Source organism: Phyllostomus discolor, chromosome 5 (genome assembly GCF_004126475.2).
Source record: "Phyllostomus discolor isolate MPI-MPIP mPhyDis1 chromosome 5, mPhyDis1.pri.v3, whole genome shotgun sequence".
Taxonomy (NCBI): Eukaryota; Metazoa; Chordata; class Mammalia; order Chiroptera; family Phyllostomidae; genus Phyllostomus; species Phyllostomus discolor.
This window is the reverse complement of record NC_040907.2, coordinates 101723958-101736822: the sequence shown is the minus strand read 5'-3', so window position 1 is coordinate 101736822 and position 12865 is coordinate 101723958. Positions and strand designations below refer to the sequence as shown.

The 12865-nt window shown below is 41.8% G+C and overlaps 1 pseudogene; it reads right to left on the bottom strand.

The window, feature by feature from the left end:
* Positions 1-10021: 10021 nt before the first annotated feature.
* Positions 10022-11258, bottom strand: LOC114497001 (annotated as a pseudogene).
* Between the last annotated feature and the right edge of the window lie 1607 nt (positions 11259-12865).

Here is a 12865-nt window from a genome sequence, read left to right as displayed (position 1 = left end):
GGGGGTTCTGGCCTGCAACCCAGGAATGTACCCTGGCTGGGAATTGAACCTGGGACACTTTAGTTCCCAGCCCGCGCTCAGTCCACTGAGCTACGCCAGCCAGGGCACCATATCTGAAATTTTTTAAAATTTAATTTTATTTATTTTTAGAGAGAGAAGGGAGGGAGAAAGAGAGAGAGAAACATCAATGTGGGGTTGCTGGGGGTCATGGCCTGCAACCCAGGCATGTACCCTGACTGGGAATCGAACTTGCAACACTTTGGTTCACAGCCCGCACTCAATCTACTGAGCTACGCCAGCCAGGGCTCAGATCTGAAATTTTTAATCATCAATTTTAATTTTCAGGAGTTGAGACCGAGCAGGATGATGACCTTCCTAAGAGTGTACCATTAGTAAACAGCACAAAATAGGTCTACAAATTCCCTATTTAATTTTATTTCCTATCATAACTATAAATTGTTTGGAACTTGGAAAATATTTTTCTATTGATAAGACATTGTGAAAACCTGGGAAAGATGGCAGTGTAACAGTAGTAGCAAAACAGTGTAACAAACTTCCTGGAACAAACCAACCACTATAAGATGCATCACTAACATCCACTCTCACTTTATTCCTTGATATCAAACTCTGATGTAGTCTGGGGTGGCAAGAGATGCAGCTTGAACACTCATACATACCCAGGAACTTCTTTGCCTTTGGGAGTACTAAGTTGCCAAGTTCTGACTACTATATAAGACATAGGTTCTAAGATTGTTTTTATAAGAAATAGACTCAGCTGGTGCACTTGAGACTCAGATTTATTAAATGGGAAACTGAAGGGTCTGACATGGTGCCCTAATTGTAAGCTAACAAGTTAACCTACTACCACAGTTTATTCTCTATAATATACTGACAGGAGACCTGAGGTGTTCAGTATCAGAGAAACAGGTGATTACTCATGACAAAAGCAGCCAGAGCAGCATTTTAGCACCAGTTTCCCAATCTCTAGAGGAGGATACAGTGAAGCCCTGATGTTACCTTCACATACAATGTGGTTTGTGTCACAGTAAAGGAACCCCCAAATTAGGAGTTTTATAATCTTCTGTTGGATTTGCCCCTTGAGATTACTCTTTAATCAAATCTCCTTCAGGAAAGAGAAGATAGACACCACTAGGTTTAAATACTTGGAATGTGAGAAATGTCTCCAGGGTGGAGGAGAGGGTTTTAACTCTCCAAATCTCCCTGGAGGTCTCTAGCTTAAGGGAGACACTATCTCCAGTTTCCAAGGATTTGTTATTGAAACATGTCTTTGCTCAGAAAGCTTGGACCATGCAAAACTATGTCTCATTCATGGAGAGATTTTTTTCCCAATACCCAGGGGCTCAGTAGCCACCTTACATCTTAAGGAAAGCCACACACTAAGGATGGAGAGGCAGAAACATAGAAATGCCTGGGATATGTAGCAGTTAGGATATTGCTCGGCTCCTAGCAAGAGAACCCCAAAGAAACCAAGCAAGTCTAGGACTAATTTAGCTTCTAATTTACCTTCTTAAGGAAAGCCACCAAGCTCTAGCTTTTGGGCATACAAAGCAGATACCTAGTTAAAGGTCCTAACCTACCAAAATTTGGTTGGATATTTACTCTGAAGACTGAGCTGCAAAAGGCAGGATTTCATGTCTGCCCAGGAAAGGGCCACTGGGCTGGATGGCCAAGGCTCCCCTCCATAAGGACATCATGACTGCTGGGGAAGCCAGGACACCACTGGGCAGTATGTCCAAGTGGAAACTGACTCTCACTTTAAGGGGTTGGTGCTCCTCTATCTCTGGAGGTTGAGGGTGACTGGGGACTACCCCAGAGTCCCTTGCCTTGAGGGCATCAGCTATGTAGAGTCATCTGTCAGAGTGTATACTGCCCATGCTCTGGCCAGTGTAGTTTTGGCTAACCAACACCTGGAATAAGAAGCAGATGTCAGGAGGGACCCAGCATCTCAGATGCTGGCTCATCCAATACAACCGTGTGGAAGAACATATTTGCCAATGATATATCAGACAAAGGTTTAATCTCCAAAATATATAAAGAATTCATACAACTCAACACCAGGAAGACAATCCAATTAAAAATGTGCAAAGGACATGAAGGACACACAGATGTCCCTTAGACATATGAAAAGATCTTCAACATCACTAGCCATCAGTGAGATGCAAATTAAAGCCACAGTGAAATATCACCTCACACAGGTCAGAATGGCTGTCATGCCCTGGCTGATGTGGCTTAGTGGATTGAGTGCTGGCCTGCGAACTGAAAGGTTGCTGGTTTGATTCCCTGTAAGGGCACATGCCTGAGTTGTTGGTCACTTCCCCACTTGGGGGCGTGAGAGAGGCAACTGATCCATGTTTTTCTCCTTCTTTGTCTCTCCCTTCTCCTCTCTGTAAGAATAAATAAATAAAATCTTTTTTAAAAAAGAATAGTTATCATTAATAAATCAACAAACAACAAATGCTGACGAGGTTGCAGAGAAAAGAGAACCCTAGTGCACTGTTGGTGGGAATGCACACTGGTGCAGCAACTGTGAAAAACAGTATGGAACTTCCTCAAAATTAAAAATGGAACTGCTTTCTGACCCAGCAATTCTATTGCTGAGAGTATACCCTAAGAATCCCAAAACACAAATTCAAAAGGACTTATGTACCCCTATGTGCTATATACAATAGCCAAGTTTTGAAAACAGCCTTAGTGCCTATCAGTAGGTGAATGGATTAAAAAACTGTGGTACATTTATACAGTGGAATACTATGCAGCAGAGAGAAGAAGAAAGAGTTCCTACTCTTTGTGACAGCATGGATGGAAATGGAGACTATCACGCTCAATGAAATAAGCCAGTAAGTGAAAGACAAATACCATATGACCTCACTTATTAGAGGAATCTAATGAACAAAATAAACTAATGAACAAAACAGAACCAGAGACATGGAAATAGGGAACAGGCTGGCAGCTGCCAGAGGAAAGAGGGGAGTCAGGGAATGGTGGAAAGAAGGAAATAGTCAAAGAACATACATGAATGACCCATGGACATGGCAACAGTGTGGGAATTGACTGTGGGAGTGCAGGGTAGGGTTAGGCTAGGTGGAGGAGGGAGGAGGGGGAAAAATTGGGACAACCACAACAGAATAAACAAGAATTTAGAAAGAAAAAAAGAATAGCCAGGGGTCTGGAATGGAAATGAGTCAGGAGAGGTTGAGTCACAGAACAGGTTCTTGGAGGACAAGTTTTATGCCACATTCAAGCTTTAAAATACCTAATGAGCAATATTCAAATTAAATGCAGGATTTCAGAAGCCCAGGACCTCATAAGGCAGCAAGTTCAAGGAAGACTAACTATGGTCGATTTGCTGCTTCAGCCAGAGGGTGATTTTCATGAGGTGGGCTTCTCTAAACTGGAGCCTATGCAGGTGGTTGAAAACAGCCACCATATTGACAGTTCTGGAAGACCTAGCTGCCAAAGCCCACTGAAGTAATGCAAACTATGAATTCATGAGAAGCCCAGCCCAGAGTTGCTGGGGACCTGGAAAAGCACACAGGTTAGGAGAGGCTGAATCACAACAATAGGATCTTGTGGACACAGGCATCTGTGCAAATTCAATCCCTCAACTACACAAAGTCAGATATTTCCCCTTGAAAGCAGAGATGGAGGATACAGGTCTGCCCTGCAAGGGCAGGCCCAGACCATCTGACTGAGCAATCATTTAATACGAACAGCTGGCACACTGGTTGCCCAAGAGGTCAGCCCAGGACCCTCAGGTGGCTGGCTATGGTCCTAGCTGGTGTGGCCCTAGCCAGTGTGGCTCAGTTGTTCCATAGTCAAAAGGTTGTGGGTTCAATCCTGGTCCAGGTGTGTACAGTCCCCTGTCTGGGCACCTACAGGAGGCAACCTAGCCATGAGTCTCTCTCATGCTGCTGTTTCTCTCCCTTCCTCTTTCTCTAGAAGCAATGAGGAAATGTCTTCAGGTGAGAATTTAAAAAAAATTTTTAAAAATGACTGTGACCAATTTTAGCTGCCACCTTGAGGTTATTTTTAGAAGGTGGGCCACCTCCTGACTAAAGACTTTCAGGTGGTTAGGCTGGGTCCCAGCCCATAGTCTGGAGGGTCCTGCTGCCCCAGGTTGGCTGATGGGAAATTTACTGCCCATGCATCTGTGGAATGGCCAGGGATCTGGAACTGACAAGATTGGGAGAGGTTGAGTCACAGGATGTCACCTTGCAAGCCCTAAAATACCCAATGAGCAATATTCAAACTGACTGAAGAGTGCCAGGTTACTGGACTGCCTTGCTTGGGTGGGGCTGGAAACCCTGGGAGCTGGAGAAGCTCTCAGCAACAGAGGCAGCAAGTTCAAATGACTGTCTCCAAATGCAGTGGCTAGCCCAGGGTGATTTTGAGAGGGTGGTCTCTCTCCACAACTGAGAATATGCAGGTAGGTGAGGCTGGACCCCAGCTCCTTAGGTCTGGAGGCCTCTCCTGCCCAAAGCCTGCTGAAGGAGTTCACACTATACATGCATGGCCTGACTGTGCAGGGTAGCCAGGAGCCTAAGCTAGGGAGTAGGTCAAGAGAAGACTGGTCACAGGAATAGGATCTTTGTAACACAAGACAGCTGCCTTTTTCTAAGTCTCAAATTATACAAGTGAGCATGTTCTCCTGGAAAGCAGAACTAGAGAGTGTTGGCCTATTTGTCAGGGTAGGGCAGGCCTGGCTGACCCGGGAATTATCTCAAAAGAGACACCTGAGACCCTAATTGATGGAAAATCCCAGGACTTCTCATGCCGAGTGTCCATGTAAGGAATGACTGTCTTTAATTTGTAGCTGCTCTTTCAGGGCAATTTTCTAGAGGTGGTCCACATAGTCAATGAAGACTTGCTGGTGTTGGGGCCAGATCCCGGCTCTACAGTTTTAATGGGCCCCCACTGCTCAAAGGATGATGAAAGGGCACATACTGTGCAAGCCTGTCCCAAGCAGGTCTGGGTAGCTGGGGATCTACCACTCAGCATAGTCAGGGGAGATTGGGGTCTTGCCTCTTCCCAAGCCTTAAGATATTTACTAAGAAAATTCTTACAAAATGCCTAACTCCAAGTTTCTGGACTGCTTTGCTAGGGCTGAGTGGTGAGGACAGCTGGGATAACTACCAGTAAGACACCTGAACACCCATAAGGCAATAGTTGCAGCTGTTACCCCAGGGTAGCCTCCTGGAGGTGGCCCCTTTGGGAGAGGCTGCTTCAAGGAACCCTGTGTGGTGACTGGGGCTGTGCCCTGCTGCACAGAGCCTGCTGAAGGAACACCTACTGCACAAGTTTTGAGGAAAGAGTAAAGACAAGGAAAACATAAAATGCTGTCATTTTAACCAAGCTGACAAATTATTAACATTATGAAGGTTGAGGCCTGAGTAAATGATTCGTTTCTTGTCTAAATGACCCTGGGAACTTAAACTTTTGAACTTTGCATCTCTTGAAATACACTAGTTCATTGTGTGTCAAGCCTGGAAATACATTAAACCTACTGATAGCCCTTGGACGATTCCCTAAGGGACTTAGGACATGACCAGGCCACCTGACCCCCATCATCCAGACCACCTGACATCTAACTAATAATAGTCCTGGACCAATCCAAGGGCTAAGAATGTAGGACTGAATATTCTCAAGGATATAACTCTTACTATAAATCTCAACTTTTTTCTTCTTGGGAACAATTCTGAGTTTTTGCCTACCTCTATTTTCAGTTTGCAAATTCTAAGACTCTTGAATCAATCTTTATCATTTATTTCTAGACAGAGCCTCCTGACTTTTTGTACTTTAGTGACACTTAGGGTGTCAGCATTGTGAAATTCAAGTTCTCTGTTTTATTTCAGAAACATTGCTGTATTTGAGCAAGGTAGCTGCTTGAACCCTTTGTGCTTGGTCTTCTAGGTTTCCACTAGAGAGTTCTGTTTTTAATAATGGGGCATTCTTTGTCTACAACTGCTACAAAACAACAACCCCCATCTTCTGCAACACCAGCTGGATTTATGTTTAAACATTATGGTTAATCCTCTGTTAGTTATCTATCTTGATGGACCTCTGTTACAAAAGACAATTTAGAATGACAGTGGCCACTTCAGGACCTTTCAAAATTCCAAAATTAGTGTATTTGTTACAGGGTGCAGCCAAGAGGGGTGACCCCAAATAGGCATTTGAAATGGGGTCCAGAACTCAAGGTGTCCAGGAGATTTTAAGATGTCTTCACCCCTTCCCCCACAGGTGTGAGTTGGGGGAAGGGGCACACAGAGCAAGAACATGCAGGACAGCTTTGTAGCTAACCTCTGGTGTGGTCATTTAACATATCTATAGCCTTTGGCTGGTCGCTTAGATATGTTGGATAGCTAAGGCCATGCTCTAGGCCAGGGGGATGGAAAGGGACCTCCCCCCAAGATGTGACTGGGGGGGCAGGTCCCCCGAGTTAACAGCGCCTACGTGGGAGCTTGGAGAAGATTGGCTCCAGGACATGGGGCCACACCTGCCCAGACTCATGATAGCAGTCCAGTAAAACTGGAAGGGTATGAGTTCTGGCATGTGAAGCCGAGCATGGGAGGAGTCAGAAATGGGGGTGCAGAGAAAGACTGGTGTGGGGATTTAAACCCAGATGCAGCAACCATTGAGAAAGAGAGAACCACGCAGCTTTAGCAGAGTGAGGACTCCCGCAGCCCTGCAAGAGAGAATCACCATGCAGCTTTAGCAGAGAACCGTCACTCGTCACTCGGCTTTGGCAGAGTGGTGACCCTCCCCCTGCAGCCATTGTGCAGGGGGAGAAGCACGTGGTTTTGGCTGAGTGGGGACTGCTGTGGCCCTGGGAGAGAGGAGCACGTGCCTTTGCCAGAGTGGGGATCCCCACAGCTTTAGAAGGGGGAACCACCACCTGGTTTTAGCAGAGATCCCCAGCAACTCAGCTGAGGGTGCCGGGAACCCAGGGAGGTCTCCCAGTCGAGATGGAGTACTAACTGGGAAGAACCAGAGAACTGCCTGAGCCATGGACTTCTATTTCCTTTCCTGAGATACGGTACTTTGGACTGGGCAAAGGGGGAAAGAAGGAAGGACTGTGTCTGTTTATGGGTGTTTTAAGGGACTTTAGGATTTTTGATAAAGACATTAGGTCACAACTTTAAGTTTGTATAGCGTTAAATAAACATTTCCTTTCCTTTTCACAAATCTCTGGCATTGAGAGACATCTTTCCTCTGGCGGCGGACATAACGGACCTGGAGGCTTCTTTCAGTAATAGTATATTGTCCCAGGCCCCCCCTTGTTTGTTCTGTAACATATTTACACACAATGAGAAAATTTTAGAAATATTAAACAAGCTGAATGAGAAGCATTTTCAATTAGTATTTAGAGGTCTATAAGTAATTAAATGATTCAAAGATAAACTTAAAATCTCTTTTGCCTTTTTGTCTGGCCATGAGAGCTTTCGGGGGAATTTATCTTTAACACATAAACTTCACCCTCTAAAAGTTCCCCAAAAGTTCCTTCCTCAAAATTTCTGTTAGTTATATGTACAAACATATTGGTCCTTCCTCTTGTGCTTTTTTAATAAAATAGACCAACTCAGTCAAAATAAATTAAAACTCTAATTGTCATTAAAAAAAAAAAAAACCTTTGTTGTAAGTCCACCTGGAGGGCCCACCCCTCTAAAGAAGAGGAATCCAAACTTCTTGGGGACAATGTGATTGATATGCAGAAGCTCCTAAAAGACAAAATGACTTTTTATGTAGTTATTTTTCTTTTTGTTAATTTTTCCATTACTATTTATTCCCCCTATATCCTCCTCCACCTCCACCCAACATCCCCCCCACAATCACCACACTGTTGTATGTTTCCAAGAGTTCTTTCTCTTTTTTCTTTTTAGCTTGATCCCTCTACTTGCTTTCCCTTCCCCTCCCCCAGACTTCCTGGAGCTGTCAGCCTCCTCTCTATCAACAAGTCTGTCTCAATTCTTCTTGTTAGTTCAGTTTGTTCACTAGATTCTACATATCAATGAAATCATATGGTACTTATCTTTCTCCGACAGGATTATTTCACTTAGTATAATGTTCTCCAGGTCCATCCATGCTGTCACAAAAGGTAAAATTTTCTTCTTTTATACAGTCAAGGGGTATTTCATTGTGTAAATGTCCCATAGTTATTTTATTTACTCATCTACTGGTGGACACTTGGGCTGCTTCCAAATCCTGGCTATTGTAAATAGGCTGCAATGAATATAGGGGTGCATATATTCTTTCTAATGTTTTTTTGGTTTCTTTGTATAAATTACCAAAAGTGGAATGACTGTGTTTAAAGCAGTTCCATTTTTAATTTTTAAAGTATTTATTTATTTATTTTTAGAGACAGTGGAAAGGAGGGACAAAGAGAGGGAGAGAAACAATGCATGAGATATGCATTGATTGGTTGCCTCTTACACCCTTCCCCCACCCTGACCCTGCAAGTGGGGGCCTGGCCCACAACCCAGGCATATGTCCTAACTGGGAATGGAACCCGTGACTCTTTGGTTAACAAGCCAGCACTCAAACCACTGAGCCTCACCAGCCAGGGCCCATTTTAAATTTTTTGAGGTAACTCCACACTGCTTTCCACAGTTGCTGCACCAATCTTCATTCTCACCAACAGTGCACACGCACACAAAAATGACTTTTTAGAAAAGAGCTCTAAAATGATCCCAAAAGAAATTTGGGCATCCGAGCAGGTACTTTAAAATTTCTTAAACTGTAAATTGCTGATATGGCTTCAAGGCTCTTTGCCAAGGACAAATACAAATTTTAATTGTCTTCTCCACAAATATTAATAAGAAAAAACCTTAGCCATCTGAGATAATATACTTAGTTCAACTGCTATAAATTATTGGGGACTTTCCCTTATGGTTGAAAATTTTAAATGAAACTATTAAGTCTCTGGTTATATCTGTGTATATGTATATCTGTGTATATTAAGTCTCTGGTTATATCTGTATGTCTACCTCTGCAGGATATTACTAAAGTTGGTATGTATGTAAAATGCTCTCTTTAATTGGTTTAATAAGTGTTTAAAGAAATTAAACACTTATATAAAAGTTATATAATAGAAACTGCCCTGGCTGGGTGGCTCAGCTGGTTGGAAGCTCATCCCATTGACCAAAAGGTTGTGGGTTTGATTTCCAGTTGGAATATTCGTAGATTGTGGGTTTGTTCTCCTGTCAGGGAGGTGACCAATTGATGTTTCTCTCTCTCTCTCCACTTCCCTCTAAAATCAATAAACATATTCTCCAGTGAGAATAAAAAAACAAAATAAATTAATCAATTAATTAAAATAAAATGAAAAGTTGAGGCTTTAAAAAAATATACAATAGAGACTAACCTTAAGGCTGGATAGGATCACATAATTTGGAAAAATATTTGATACTGGAGACAATTTGGGTTTGGTTTGGTTAAATAGGCATGTCTTTGGATGTATCAACATTAAGTGTAATACTTTTATTCTACCTGGGTTTATTAGTTAAATATGTTCATCATCTCTGTAGCAAAATGTCAGCAAGAATAATAACTTGGTAGAAACAAATTTTTATAAATAATCTATCAGTAATTGTTAAAATGTAGTAAACTAGATGGATACAAGTAGGATGAAAAGGTTGTTTTTAAGCTGTAACTTTTTAGTAATGATTATATGCGTTATAGTATTTGTACTTAAAAATGGTTTCCCCAAATTGTTTAGTAACTTGAGACTTTAAAGTTTTGCCAGCTAAATAAATGATAAATAGTCATTGAATATCCAGATCATTTCCAAATGAGATAAAATACTAGAACATTAACTGCTAAAAAATCTCAGTTTACTTATTTTTGACTTCTTGTTACAGAAAAGCTAAAAGATAAATTTGGATCTGTTAATGAATATCTGCAAATGAATAATAAGAGTAACAATAGAAGCAACTTTGAATGGAAAAACATATTTTTTTTTGTAAAACAAGGTATAAATTATGGAAATGCATTTCTGAGGAAATTTTTTTTTGGCTGGATACAATGAACTTTATTGATGGTGCATGACAAGGCAGGGCTCCCTAAGCTCTTCCCCTCTCAGGGAATCTAGGATGTAAATCAGAGGTCAGGAGATTCTCAGTGTGTTGGGGATTGATTTAGGGCAAGGACTCCCCAGCAGCTGAGAGTCTCTCTTCCTGTCACTGGGGCTGGTGGTCCAGGGCTCTTACTCGTGGAGGCCATGTGGACCATAAGGTCTACCACCCTGTTGCTATAGCCAAATTCATTGTCATACTAGTAAATACTCTTGACAAAGTGGTCATTGAGGAAAATGCCAGCCCTGGCATCAAAGGTGGAGGAGTAGGTATCACTGTTAAAGTTGCAGGAGACAACCTGGTCTCCAGTATAGCCCAGGATGCCCTTGAGGATCTTCTGATGTCTACTTCACTACCTTGTTGATGTCATCATATTTGGCAGCTTTCTTCAAGTGGCAGGTCAGATCCACAACCCACACAAAGGGGCTGGGGACATGGAAGGCCATGTCAGTGAGCTTCCCATTCAGCTCAGGGATGACCTTGCCCACAGCCTTGGCAGCTCCAGTAGCAGCATAAGTGATGTTCTGGACAGCCCCTTGACCATAATGCCACAACTTCCCAGAGGGGCCATCCACGGTCTTCTGGGTGGCAGTTATGCATGGACTGTGGTCATGAGTCCCTTCACAAAGTTGTCATGGATGACCTTGGCTGGGGGGGTCAAGTAGTTGGTGGTGCAGAAGGCCTTGCTGACAATCTTCATAGAGTTGTCATACTTGTCACGATTCACACCCATCACAAACATGGAGGCATCCACAGAAGTGTCAGAGATGATGATCCTCTTGGCTCCACCCTTAAAGTGAGCCCCAGCCTTCTTCATAGTAATGAAGACACCAGTGGGCTCCACAATGTATTCAGCAGCAGAATCACCCCATTTAATGTTGGCAGGATCTCACTCCTGGAAGATGGAGATGGACTTTCCATTGATGACCTGCTTCCCATTCTCAGACTTGACTGTGCTTTTGAACTTTTCAGGAGTAGAATCATACTGGAACATGTAGACCATGTAGCTGAAGTCAATGAAAGGATCACTGATGGCAACAACATCCACTTTGCCAGAGTAAAAAGCAGCCCTGGTGACTAGGCTCCCAATATTAGCCAAATCCCTTCACTCTGATCTTCACCATCATGTCTCAGGGTTGAGGCTGGAACTGTGCAAGAAGATGTGGGTATCTGTGGAACAGGAGGAGTAGAGAGCCTGCCTACAAAGTCTTTCATTGTCACCATTATTAAATGGATAATTAAGTATTGTTTCACAGTGCCCTGTGATTTTATTAGAGCAAGTGTTTTAAAACTTACAACATGTTTAACAAACATCTCAAAACTCAAATGTTTAATAGTCTTCTTCTTAATCAAAAAATAACTGAGATTTTTTAAAGAAGAATCCTGAAACTTTTCAAAGGAAATCTCTCACTCTCATTGTTAAAAGGGGTTATTACACTAAGTAGATGTATTTGATATGTTAAAATTACATGGAAAGCATTGTCAAAAAGTAATAAAGTATTTGCATGCAAATATTTATTAAAATAAATGTTACAGAAAGTATATAAAATTTCCAAGAAAGCACAATGTCCTGATGTTTTTATTTGCAAATCCAGTTGTTATCCTAATATATTGTGTGTTGCAGAGAAAAGCAAATATCTTTATCAATTTCATTGTAATCAGATTTTTAACCATGTAACTTTAAGTCTTTGCCATTTACAGAGAGTCATTGCCTTAATCTGTTTTATTTTGAAAAAATGTTTTATATGCAGAGAGATTAATAAAGAGGACTGACATTCTCTAAGATACAGGATTCTGATAAACTTTCACACTGTATCATTGAACTTCATGAGGATATGCAGCACTCTAAAAAAAAACTAAATTTATATAAAAATAATTACATGAAACTGAATAAACTAATGAGGATGATTATAATTTTATGCCATTTTATTTGAAACACAAATAATCTGGTTCTTTAATCTTTTATTTTCAAGATTTAAAGAAATAATTTCTCATAAGCTACCTATGACATACCAATTTGATAAAGTATACCTTTGTGAGTAGAATTGAAATGCCCTCCAGAATTTGGAAATTATTAGTGTGTATTCTCTTTTTAAAAATATTTTATTTATTTATCTATTTTTATAAAGAGGGGAACGGAAGGAGACAGAGATGGAGAGAAACATCATTGTGTGAGATTTCCTTTTGCATGCCTCCAAATGGGGACCTGGCCCACAACCCAGGCATGTGCCCTGACTGGGAATCGAAGTTCCCAGGCCAGAGCTCAATCCATTGAGCCACAACAGCCAGGGCCCAGTGGGTATTCTTATTTTCATGGAAATATTATTTTCATAGTGTCAATAAAAATCAGTTTTCTGTGTAACAGGGCCAAATTGGAAACTAGTTATATTACCAAGACTTTAACATAAATGTCACATCTGAGGGAGACATTCATAGACTCAGATATGAAAAAACAACTTTAAGGAATTAAGATCGACACCAATAAAACTCTTGGAAATGTAGGCCTGGCACCTTGACTACAAAGTCTCTAGCAGCCTTACCAAGTGATTTTTTTAACTGATTTTTAAAAAAGATTTTATTTATTTATTTTTAGAGAGTGAAGGGAGGAAGAAAGAGAGAGAGAGAGAGAAACATCAATGTGCGGTTGCTGGGGGTCATGGCCTGCAACCCAGGCATGTACCCTGACTGGGAATTGAACTTGCGACACTTTGGTTCGAAGCCCGTGCTCAATCCACTGAGCTATGCCAGCCAGGGCTTACCAAGTGATTAAAAAA